Genomic DNA, 9965 nt, shown 5'->3' on the forward strand with positions numbered 1-9965 from the left:
AGAGAATAGTGCAACAATGAATGAGTGGAAGCCCAAAATCTCTGTAAATGTTTATGAAAATTAATAAAATATAATTATAGAAAAAGGAAAAAAAAGAAAAGAAAAAAGAAGAACTGTCCAACCACTTCTGGAATGATTGGCCTCTGAAAAACTTAAAAACAACAGAGGGATACTGTTAGATATAGCACTACAACTAGAGCCGTTAGAGTGGAAGACAGAAAATGATCAGCTGTAAACATCCATTAATAATTGGAACATGGGATGTACAAAGTATTAATGTTGGAAAATTGGAAGTTATCAGAAATGAAATGGAACACCTAAGTCAACATTCAAGGCACTAGTGAACTAAGATGGGTTGGCACTGACCTCTTTGAATTAGACAATCATATTATCTACTCTGTTGCATGCCTGGTCAAAAAGACCTTTTTAATATTGATCCTGTTGATGATTCTTCCACCAATCCTGATGCCACATTCCTCTTCGTATAGCCCAGCATTTCGGATGATCTGTTCTGCATACAGATTGAAAAGGTATGGAGACAGAACCCCTGACGAACCCCCTTCTTGATTTTGAACCATGTAGTGTCTCCTTGCTCTGTTCTGACAACTGCCTCTTGGTGCAAGTATAAATTTCGTATTAGCACAATCAAATGTTCTGGGATTCCCATTCTTCTCAGAGTCAGCCACAGCTTGTTGTGATCCACACAGTCAAAAGCCTTTGCATAGTCAATGAGACACAGATAGACATTCTTCTGGTATTCTTTGCTTTCTGCTAAGATCCATCTAACATTAGCTATAATATCCCTAGTACCACGACCTCTTCTAAATCCAGCCTGCACATCTGTCAGTTCTCTGTTGACATATTGTTCCAAACATTTTTTTATCATTTTCAGCAGAATCTTGCTTGCATGTGATATTAATGATATTGTTCGATAATTTCCACACTCTGGTGGGTCACCTTTCTTTGGAATGGGAACAAATATCGATCTTTTCTAGCCAGTGGGCCAGGTGACTGTCCTCCAGATTTCTTGGCACAATTTAGTGAGCAGATCCAGACCAGTGTCTGTTTGTTGAAATATGTCAATTGGTATGCCATCAACTCCTGGAACCTTGTTTTTTGCCAATTCCTTCAAAGCAATTTGAACTTCCTCCTTCATCACCATAGGCTCTTGTTCATATGTCATTTCATGAAATTCTTCTGTGTCAGCCAAGTCCTTCTGATACAGTGACTCTGTGTACTCCTTCCATCTGCAGATAACACAACCCTGCTTGCTGAAACTGAGGAGGAGCTGAAGCGCTTTCCTCAGAAGATCAAGGACTACAGCCTCCTATATGGACTGAAGCTTAATATCAAGAAAATGAAGATTCTCACCACTGGGCCAATTGGCAGCATCAGTATGGATGGTGAAGAGATTGAGATAGTTAACAGTTTTAGTTTACTTGGCTCCACAATCAACACTCTTGGTAACAGCAGCCAGGAAATCAAGAGACGAATTGCATTGGGAAAGTCAGCTGTGAGGAACCTCTCAAGAGTACTGAAGAGCAACTACGTCAGACTGGAGACTAAGGTGCACCTGATCCAGGCTATAGGCTTTGCAATTATGTGCTATGCATCAGAGAGTTGAACAGTGAATAGGGTGGATAGAAGGAGAATTGATGCCTTTGAGTTGTGGTGCTGGAGAAGAGTGTTGAATGTACCATGGACTGCTAGGAGAACAAACACGTTTGTCCTGGAGAAGGTGAAACTGGAATGCTTCTTGGAGTCAAGGATTCTGAAGTTTCGTCTGACATACTTTGGGCATGTTACAAGGAGGTACTGGTCCTTGGAGAGGGACATCATGTTTGGCAGAGTGGAAGGACGGCGCAGGAGAGGAAGACCCTTGATGAGATGGATCGATTCTGTGACTGGAGTGGTGGGAAAAAGTGCGTTTGAGATGGCTAGGTTGGCACAGGATAGAAGAGCATTTAGAGCTCTTGTACATAAGGTCACTATGCGTCGCAAGCGACTCGATGGCACATAAAAACAACAACAATATTGATCCTGACATACATTGTTGTGAGTGATAGGATACTATCACTATGCATACAAAGAAGGCCTATTAATGCAACTGTTATTCAATTATATTTAACAACAATGAAAACCAAAGATAAATTAATTTAGGATTTCAATCAACTCCTACAGGCTGAAATGATTAGAACATGCAGTCAGGATTCATTAATAGTAATTGGTGACTGGATTTCAAAAGTCTGAACCAAGGAAAAAACACTGGTAGCTGGAAATTACTGTCTTGATCATAGAAGTAAGGTCAAATATAGAATGATTGAGTTCTCTGCAATCAGTGATTTACTTATTGCAAACATTTAAGTTAATGTTGTTGTTAGATGCTGTTGTGTATGTCTCAGCAACCTTATGAACAACCTGTCTGAACACTGTCCTATCCCATGCCATCCTCAATCTCTGACACACTCAAGCCCATTGCTGCAGTCACAGTGTCAACCCACCTGAGTTACATTAGTCAAGCAAATGTTTGGTAAAGGTAGCAGTGCACTGTCTATTTCTTCTGGTCTTAAGAGTGGCTCAAGGATACAATGAATCCTTCAGTCACCGTCCTCTGATTCTTGGGTTTCTTATTTTGTCTTTTGCTCTAGACAAATTCAGTAGCCATTTTAGATGGCCATTTGTAAGGTTTTAAGACTCTAGATGCAACTCACCAAAGTAGGTTGAACATAAATAAGAACTCTGTAATGCTGGTTGACTGGTTAATTGGATTAAATCAACCATCATTATAGAGTTTGTGAAGGGAGCTCTGGTGGCATAGTGGTAAGAAAATATGCTGCAGTGCCAAAGGCATGTGGTTCCAATCTACCACCTGCTCGGGGAGAAGGATGGACAATCTTTTATGTGATTAACTGCCTCTGACAATACACAACAACATGAGACAATGACCCTAGAGTTAAGAAAACTAATCTCATGAGGTGATAATTTGTGTCTAAGTAGGGGCAGTATTTGTAGCCCTTCTTGTTTTTTACTTTACCCCTCCCGCCACCCACCAACTTGTAAAACTCTGATTTTGCCCCTACTCATCCTTACCCTTCTGCTCCCATCCCTTCTGCCTTGGGTCCCCATACGTGTTTTACTAGTTATCCTTCTATTTTTACAATAATGGTCTTATGCAAAATAGATGAATGGGACCTTCTAAGAATCAAATCTCTATGCACATCCAAAAACTTCTCCAACAGGGTAAAAAGGGAAGCCACAGACTGGAAAAAAAAATTGGCAATGACATGTCTGATAAGGGACTTATATCTAGAATTTATAGAATACTCAAGTGCCACAACGAGATAAAGGTAAACAACCCAACTTAAAAATGGGCACAAGATATGAACAGACACTTTATCAAAGAAGACATTCATATGGCTAACAAGCACATGAAACAGTACTCAAAATCCCTCTCTCTAAGAAAGATGCAAATCATGACAACTATGAGATATCATCTCACTGCAGTAAGAATAGCAAAATTTAACAGAGCAGCAAACAACAAATGCTGGTGAGCTTGTGGAGAAACTGGAACCGTTACTCACTGTTGGTGGGAGTGTAAAATGGTGCAGTCACTATGGAAGGCAGTATGGAGCTTTCTCAGAAAGCTGCAAATAGAAATACCATTTGACCTAGCAATTCCACTACTGGGAATATACCCTCAAGAAACCAGAACTGCCACCCAAGTAGATATATGCACACCCATGTTTATTTCTGCCTTGTTCACAATAGCAAAAAGTTGGAAACAACCCTAGTGCCCATCAACAAATGAATGGATAGAGAAGCTGTGGTGTGTTCACACAATGGAATACTATGCTGCATTGAAAAACAAGGAACTCATAAAATATAATACAAAATTGGTGACCCTGGAGGACATTATGCTGAGTGAAATATCTTAGTCACAAAAGGACAAATGCTGCATAGTGCCACTGTTGTAAAACGGGACTGACATTGGGGTTGAGGAGAACCTAAAAAAAGAGGGGATAAATAATGTATACTTCATTGAAACAGATGAGGGAGAGAACTGTTGAGATTCCAGAAAAAGGAATGCATAGTAAAGTGGACCGTGGACTTGGGAGAGAGGGGGATTGTATAACAATGAAAGAAAAGAATTTTTTTTCTTACCTTTTCAAGAGAAAAGCAAACTGTGGGTGGGAGTGATGGGCAGGGAAGAAAATGTGCAAAAATGAATGAATGAGAAAAAATAGGAAGAATATGCTGTAAAAAATTGTTTTTACAAAGACGATAACAAAGAAAACTCCAAAACACTTCTGCGAGATACAATGTTGTTTTTGTTATGTGATATCTAGTCGCCTGGGACTCATAGTGGCCCTATGTACAATAGCTCTGAAGCCTGCCTTGTCCAGAGTCAGTCTCACTGACACACCTCTTCCCATTGCCCCAGTTACTACATCAATCCATCTCATCCAAAGTCTTCCTCTCCTTTACTGTCCCTCCACCCTTTGAGCATTATGTTCTTTTCCAAGGATTGGTCCCTCCTGACCAAATGCCCAAAGTATGTGAGACAGAGATTCAAATCCTAGCCTCCAAGGAGAAACTTGGTTTCACCTTCTCCAAGGCAGACCTATTTGTTTTCTTAGTGGTTCAAGACTCTTCTCTAGCACAACTCAAAGGCATCAGTTCTTCTATCATTCTTAGTCATTGTCCAGCTCATGATGTAAGTAATTGTGAAGACCATGGACTGGATCAGGCACACCTTAGTTTCTAGACTGTTATTATTACTTCTCAGTACTCTGGAGATGTCGCTGACAGCAAATTTACCTAATACAATTCATCTTTTGATTTCCTGACTGCTGGTGCCAAGAGTGTTGATTGTGGAGCCAAGCAAGCTGTAACTTTTAACATCCTCAATCAAGGTTTTCTTAGTTAAAAAAATCTCAGGCTCTGATGCTAGACAGCTTTATGCCATGAAAGTATTGAAGAAGGCCACATTGAAAGTTCGAGATCGTGTTCGGACAAAAATGGAGCGTGATCTCTTGGTAGAAGTTAATCATCCATTTATTGTCAAGTTGCATTATGCTTTTCAAACTGAAGGGAAGCTGTATCTTAATTTGGATTTTCTCAGGGGAGGAGATTTGTTTACACGCTTATCCAAAGAGGTGATGTTCACAGAAGAAGATGTCAAATTCTACTTGGCTGAACTTGCGCTTGCTTTAAGACCATTTACATAGCCTGGGAATAATCTATAGAGACGTGAAACTAGAAAACATACTTCTTGATGAAGAAGGTCACATCAAGTTAACAGATTTTGGCTTGAGTAAAGAGTCTATTGACCATGAGAAGAAGGCCTATTCTTTTTGTGGAACTGTGGAATATATGGCTCCAGAGGTAGTTAATCGTTGTGGTCATACTCAATGTGCTGATTGGTGGTCTTTTGGTGTGCTGATGTTTGAAATGCTCACTGGTACCCTACCTTTCCAAGGAAAAGATCGAAAAGAAACAATGACTATGATTCTTAAGGCCAAACTTGAAATGCCGTAGTTTTTGAGTCCTGAAGCGCAGAGTCTTTTGTGAATGCTTTTCAAGCGAAATCCTGCTAACAGATTAGGCGCAGGACCAGATGGAGTTGAAGAAATTAAAAGACATTCATTTTTCTCCACGATAGACTGGAATAAACTATACAGAAGAGAAATTCATCCACCTTTTAAACCTGCAACTGGCAGGCCTGAAGATACATTCTATTTTGATCCTGAATTTACTGCAAAAACTCCCAAAGATTCACCTGACATTCCACCTAGTGCTAATGCACGTCAGCTTTTCCGGGGATTTAGCTTTGTTGCGATCACGTCAGATGATGAAAGTCAGGCTATGCAGACAGTTGGTGTGCATTCAATTGTTCAGCAGCTGCACAGGAACAGTATTCAATTTATGGATGGATATGAAATCAAAGAAGATATTGGAGTTGGCTCCTATTCTGTTTGCAAGAGATGTATACATAAAGCCACAAACATGGAGTTTGCGGTGAAGATTATTGATAAAAGCAAGAGAGACCCAACAGAAGAAATTGAAATCCTACTTCGTTATGGCCAGCATCCAAACATTATTACTCTGAAGGATGTATATGATGATGGAAAACACGTATATGTTGTAACAGAACTGATGAAAGGTGGTGAATTACTGGATAAAATTCTTAGGCAGAAATTTTTCTCTGAACGAGAAGCCAGTGCTGTCCTGTTTACTATAACCAAAACTGTGGAATATCTTCATGCACAAGGGGTGGTTCACAGAGACTTGAAACCCAGCAATATTCTTTATGTGGATGAATCTGGTAATCCTGAATCTATTAGAATTTGTGATTTTGGTTTTGCAAAACAACTCAGAGCTGAAAACGGTCTCCTTATGACCCCATGTTACACTGCAAATTTTGTTGCACCAGAGGTTTTAAAATGACAAGGCTACGATGCTGCTTATGATATCTGGAGTCTTGGTGTCCTCCTCTATACAATGCTCACTGGTTACACTCCATTTGCAAATGGTCCTGATGATACCCCAGAAGAAATACTGGCTCGAATAGGTAGTGGAAAATTCTCACTCAGTGGTGGTTACTGGAATTCTGTTTCAGATACAGCAAAGGATTTGGTGTCAAAGATGCTTCATGTAGACCCTCATCAGCGACTAACTGCTGCCCTTGTGCTCAGACATCCCTGGATCGTCCACTGGGACCAACTGCCACAGTACCAACTCAACAGACAGGATGCACCCCACCTCGTCAAGGGTGCCATGGCAGCTACATATTCTGCTTTAAACCGTAACCAGTCACCAGTTTTGGAACCAGTAGACCGCACCACTCTTGCTCAGCGGAGAGGTATTAAAAAAATCACCTCAACAGCTCTGTGAAGTGACCTCAGTGAGTTGTTTGGTACCAAGGTATAAGCCGATAGCACAAGTTCTGGCGACAGGTAGCACATTTCTGAGAGACACCTGCAAGCACACACTGTCCCAGCTGGTACCCATAATGCTGCTGCTCCTGCTGCTGCTCCTGCTTTTGTCTCTTCTCGCTTTAAATGATTGTTAGCAAGTTAGATTTTCCTGGAGCTTCGGATGGAATGAAAAAGGAAACCTGATGGAGATATATTCACTGAATCAACAAGAAGAAAAATGAACATATGAATACCACCTAAAATACACTGAATAAAGTACTCTACACCATATAGCATTATTTTTATAGGAAATATTTTATGTCCCTTAAATATTCTTTGTTAGTTATAGGGATGGACCATTTCTGTTAAGCATTTAGCTTAAACAATCTGTTTACATTAGCACTGTATCCTTTGTGCCATCCAACATTTTGTATGTTTTTGTAAACAGTTCATATACAGTACATTTCTGTACTGCTTTCTTTAATGTATACATGCCTTGTTTAACTTGGAATCTATTATTATTAATCAATCAACTATTAAATCTGGTTAAATAGTTCACCTGGATTAACAGTATTGTTAGACAGCCCTAAAAATGGCCAGATTGTGTAACAGCTGTTGAATGTAATACTTTCAAAATGTGCATATCTTTCCCCATGTCTGTTTCACTGGTTGTGTGTTTGTTTGTTTCTTAAAGTCAGGTGCTCTGTCAGACTTAACCTAGAGAGCTGTAGCGGAGGGAACATTATCATATGTGTGTGGCATGATATCAAGGGTACACCTATGAAGTTAGTCCATATATTTTGCATCTTCTTAGGGTTCTTTTTTCCTTGATTAAAGGAAGTAGTCCTTTCACTTTTAAGTAGTATCCCTACTTAGTATTTGATATATTATTTGAAATTTTGCCAGTATATATCAAGGGTCTTTAAGGGTCATGGTGAATAAATTGGCGATGAAAATTTAGCATCAGGAATTTGAGGTGCCATGGAATATTTAATGTTCAAATAGATCTTATATATTAAACATTATTTGAATGTAACAAATGCCACATGCCTCTATATTAAATTGGATTTAAACCTCATTGTTCTAGGGAATAAAACCTTCTTGATCAAGCAAAAAAAAAAGATGTATTTTTGGAGAAGAGTACTGAATATGCCGTGAACTTCCAAAAGTACAAACAGATATGCAATGGAAAAAGTGCAACCAAGGTGCTCCTTAGAGGCAAGGCTGATAAAACTTCATCTCACATATTTTGGGCATGCTGTTTGGAGGGGCCAGTTCTTGGAAAAAAGATATCATGCTTGGAAAGGTGGCAGGTCACTGAAAAAGAGAGGAAGACCCTCAACAAAATGGATGGACACAGTGACTATATCAAAGGGCTCAAGTATGTCATGACAATGGCATAGGATAAGGCAAAGTTCAGATTCATTGTTTATGGGATTGCTATGAGTCATAGTCAACTCATGGTACTAAACAACAACAAAATCTGATTAGTCTTCCTTTTCAAACTCCACTCGGTTTTGGATTTTCTTTATTTTACTATCTGATCTTGGTTTTTGATGTTTGTTATTTTGGGGTTTTTCCTTTCCTTGCATGGGTTTGTTTGTTTGTTTGTTTTTGTCCCACCTGGCAACAGACAAGCAACAGTATTCTCACAGCCCAGCCACACACATGCCTCCTTTAGCTTCACCCATTGGACAAGAGTAAAGACTGACTCCTGTTCCAACCGATCAGTGGAAGACTTTACCCTAGACCAGTCCAATCTGTCCTCAGCTACTCTACATGAACAGTAAACAGAGAGGTGTACATTCATCTCCATCTTCTAACACACCAACTAAAAGATGGGAGGAAAAATGTTAACAATTTCCAATCTAGAAAGCTGCAGAGCACATATTCAAAATTCAGTCAGACAAATCAAAACAAAATAATAAAAAGACAACAGCTTCACAAAGACTTGGAGGCAGACAATAGATAAAATTACAGCACTTGGGGGAGGGGGCGACACCAAAACAACCAGGATAAGAAGGAACCAGAAAGTGTCGAACCAGAGAATATTTCGTTTTTTAATTTTTTTTTTATTTTGAGATTTTAAGTTTATAGAGCACTTGGATTTCCATTCATTCATTATTGTGCATTTTCCTTCCTAGCCCAGTTCATTTTACTCCTGGAAAAAACTGTTTTTCACTGTTGCACAATTTCCTCCCCCACCCTCCCCACTCCCCAGTTCACTTTGCTATGCATCTCTTATTCTGGACTCTTGTCATGCAAATAATACCTAATCATATATTCTTTTAAAACAGTTTCAGTGCAATGTACATTATTTATTTCCAACTTTTTGAGAAAGTGCCAGACCACCTTCCATAGTGGTTGTACCATTGTACATTCCCACCAGCGGTGACTAAGAGTTCCAATCTCTCCACAACTTTATTAACATTTTAAAAATTTTTTTTATTATATTAGCATTTCTTGTTTGCTGGCTTGTTGAACTTTGCTATTATTGCTGGGGTGAGATATCTAAAAGTAATTTTTATTTACATCTCTCTGATAGCTAGGGATTTTGAACGTTTCTTTGTATATTTATTTGCCATCTAAATGTCCTCTGGTGAAATGTCTATTCATACTTGGTGCCTACTTTGTGATTGGATTGCTCCTTTTTCTTTTTTAAAAAAAAATTATTTTCTACTGGTTTACATACAAAGTTCATAAACTTCATTTACATTATTTTTCACACCAGACCTTCCCCTTTCCTTTCTAATCCATCTCCACCCATGAAATTGTATGACCCTTCGTTTAAGCCCCCTCCCCTCCTTGAATCCTTGTACAAGCTCTACAATGATGGTCCTATAAGAACAGATTAAAGGCGACGTATGATTGGGTATTATGGTTATCACAAGAGTTCAGAATGAAGGTTGCATAGTGAAGCATACTCACGGCAGGGGGTGGGGTATTGTATACCAATAAAGAAACTTTTCTTTTTTCTTTTCAAAGAGAAGAGTGAACTGGAGGGGAGGGGTGGGCAGGGAGAAAAGTGCAACAATGAATGAATGGAAA

At 39.2% G+C, this 9965-nt stretch overlaps 1 pseudogene; it reads left to right on the forward strand.

Moving 5' to 3' along the window:
* Positions 1 to 4916: 4916 nt before the first annotated feature.
* On the forward strand, positions 4917 to 6894 carry LOC102855226 (annotated as a pseudogene).
* Positions 6895 to 9965: the final 3071 nt, after the last annotated feature.

Source organism: Elephantulus edwardii, unplaced genomic scaffold, assembly GCF_000299155.1.
Source record: "Elephantulus edwardii isolate Elephantulus edwardi_28Jun2011 unplaced genomic scaffold, EleEdw1.0 scaffold00708, whole genome shotgun sequence".
NCBI lineage: Eukaryota > Metazoa > Chordata > Mammalia > Macroscelidea > Macroscelididae > Elephantulus > Elephantulus edwardii.